Genomic DNA, 3468 nt, shown 5'->3' on the forward strand with positions numbered 1-3468 from the left:
CCGTCCATCACAACTTAATATTGATGGGTCATCTTGACATGTCACTTTAAACGGCGTCATATTATTGGGCCCTTATTGGACATGAGGTAAATACATGGGGGTTGCTTTGGAAGCAATTGGGCTCTACCTTTTGAGAATTATGGTTGGCTGATATTATTCGGGACCATAAGTTTGTCAATTGGACTCCATGTTCTCACTAAGGAAAAAGTTTTCCGTTTTCACTAGAGGGTAGTGAAATCGTTCAAATAGTGGGAGTGAGATTCATAAAATTAAATTCGCCTATTTTATGTCTTAGTAAATTGCTTAAACAATCATTGATATATGTCTGTTTTCCTTTTCAGTATTTCATACGATGAATTCGCGTAATCCTTTATTCTCGATCCTCGAACAAAACAAGTTGACTGGCGCCAACTATACGGAATGGTTCCGGAAGTTGAAGATTGTCTTAACTTCGGAGAAAATGCTCTACGTGTTAGAGAAAGCACCTCCGAAGGAAGCACCAGCTGATGTAAGTCCGGAGGAATTGGCCAAACTTGATGCATGGTGGGACCATGACATCAAGACCAAATGCTATATGCAAGCCTCGATGTCTGATGAACTCCAGAGGCGATTTGAGGACACCGTGAATGCTGCTGACATTCACGCTCAACTCAAGGAACTTTTTGGGGCTCAATCGAGGGCTGAAAGGTTCGCTACTGTTAAGGAGCTGATGACGTGTCGCATGCGTGAAGGGACTTCGGTCCGTGATCATGGGGTACGAGTGATTTGGCTCATACAAAAGTTAGCGACCCTTGATTTGGTGTTGGAGCATGAACTCAACGTGGATTTACTGCTTCTGTCTCTTCCTTCTTCGTTTGACGGATTTGTGGTAAATTTTAATATGAACAAGATAGAGGCCACCCTTGAAGAGATGGTCAATATGCTTGTGACATATGAATCCACACTTAAGAAGGATAAGCCAGCTTTCTTGGTGGGCTCCTCATCTTCTGCTAAGAAGGGGCCAAGTATGAAGGGCAAGAAACGTTCTACCCCACCCAAGAAAGTCGAGCCCGAGAAGAAGCACAAGACAAAGGCTTCAAACAATGGAAATTCCAAGGATGTTTGCCATTACTGCAAGAAGCCCGGTCATTGGAAGCGCAACTGCAAGGAATATCTAGAGCAGTTGGGAACTGCAAAGGGTATGTTCTATATTGAAATAAACATTTCACTTAATACTACTTCTTGGGTATTGGATACCGGATGTGGATCTCACATTTGCAATGATTTGCAGGTGATGACAAGAAGTCGCAGGCTTAGAATGGGTGAGACCCAGCTGAGGCTCGGGAATGGTTCCAGAGTTGAAGCTACAGCCATTGGAGATGTTTGTTTAATTTTGCAGAACGGTTTTAAGTTATTTTTAAGAGATGTTTTATTTGTTCCGGATTTAATTAAAAACATTATTTCTGTTTCTATGCTAGATAGAGATGGTTATTCTTGCAATTTTGTGAATGAGATTTGCAATATTTACAAGAATGAATGTTTGATTGGAAATGGACAACTTGAAAACGATCTATACAACTTAAAACTGAAAGACGTTCCAATAAATTATATTGATAAACCGGCAACAACAAACAAAAGGAAAATCGATAGTCAAAACCCGGCAAACCTTTGGCACGCTAGGCTAGGTCATATTTCCTCAAGAAGAATGAACAAGCTAGTGGGAGAGGGCATGTTTGATATGTCTGATATTAACTCTCTACCTACTTGTGAATCCTGCCTAAAAGGAAAAATGACTAAATCTCCTTTTAAGGGGAAACCTGAGCGTAGTCAAAATCTGTTGGATTTGATCCATACAGATGTTTGTGGTCCATTTAGAGTTGGTACTCAATATGGCCACACCTACTTCATTACCTTTACTGATGATTATTCGAGGTATGGGTATTTATATTTAATGAAATATAAGTCTGAAGCATTTGAAAAGTTCAAAGAATTCAAGGCTGAAGTAGAAAACAAGCTAGGTAAAAGTATTAAAGCACTTCGATCGGATCGAGGTGGAGAATACTTGAGTACCGAGTTTTTGGACTATCTGAAAGAGAATGGGATTCTCTCTCAGTGGACTCCTCCTATGACACCACAGCTTAATGGTGTATCGGAGCGTCGTAATCGAACTTTGTTGGACATGGTTCGATCCATGATGAGCTTCACTGAGCTTCCACCTTCGTTTTGGGGCTATGCGCTTGAAACGGCGGTATTGTTGTTGAACAACGTCCACACTAAAGCAGTGGACAAAACACCATACGAGTTATGGAATGGCAAAGCTCCTAAGTATTCATACTTGAGGATTTGGGGATGTCCTGCTTACGTGAAGCGGACAGTGGGAGATAAGTTGGATAGTCGATCCAGCTTATGTTATTTTGTAGGGTATCCGAAGAATTCAATCGGATATTATTTCTATTATCCTGCTGAAACAAAGGTGTTTGTTTCTAGGAATGCCACCTTCTTGGAGAAGGAGTTCTTATTGGATAAGAAAGGCGAGATGATGGAACTCGAAGAGGTTCGAGAAGAACCCGAAATACAAAATAACGATCCTACACCTCAGGAACCATTGCTGGACACGCCTGAACCTAGAAGATCAGAGAGGACTTCTAGACCTCCTATTCGATATGGTCTTCTTCTTGAAGGGGATCAAGATGAACCCGACATTGGATGTGATCCAAGAAACTTCAAGGAAGCAATTTCTGATGCGGATTCGAATTTATGGCTTGAAGCTATGCAGTCAGAATTGGATTCGATGCATACAAACCAAGTTTGGTCTTTAGTAGATCCTCCGATGGAATTGTTCCAATAGGGTGTAAATGGATCTACAAAAGAAAGCTTGGGCCTGATGGTAAGGTATTGACCTACAAGGCGCGATTGGTGGCGAAAGGTTATACTCAAAGGCAAGGAGTTGACTATGATGAAACCTTTTCACCAGTTGCTATGTTCAAGTCCATAAGAATCCTTATTGCCATAGCTGCATGGTATGACTATGAGATATGGCAAATGGATGTGAAGACTGCTTTTCTTAATGGAGACATTAAGGAAGAAATCTATATGAAGCAGCCTGAGGGGTACACATCCATGGGAAGCGAGCATAAGGTATGCAAGCTTCAGAGATCAATTTATGGTCTAAAACAAGCATCAAGAAGTTGGAACCAGAAATTTGATGAAACAATTAAAGATTTTGGTTTCATCAAGAACCCGGAGGAACCTTGCGTGTACAAGAAAGTAGTTAAGGATGCGGTGACATTCTTAGTACTTTATGTTGATGACATCCTACTCATTGGGAATGATGTAGGGATGTTGCAGTCAACAAAGATATGGTTATCAGGTAGATTTTCGATGAAGGATTTGGGAGAGGCATCCTACATTCTTGGGATACAGATCTATAGAGATAGGTCTAAGAGAATGATAGGACTCACTCAATCAACCTACATCGACACCATATTG

The sequence above is a fragment of the Henckelia pumila genome, chromosome 3 (genome assembly GCF_033568475.1).
Source record: "Henckelia pumila isolate YLH828 chromosome 3, ASM3356847v2, whole genome shotgun sequence".
NCBI classification, from domain to species: Eukaryota; Viridiplantae; Streptophyta; class Magnoliopsida; order Lamiales; family Gesneriaceae; genus Henckelia; species Henckelia pumila.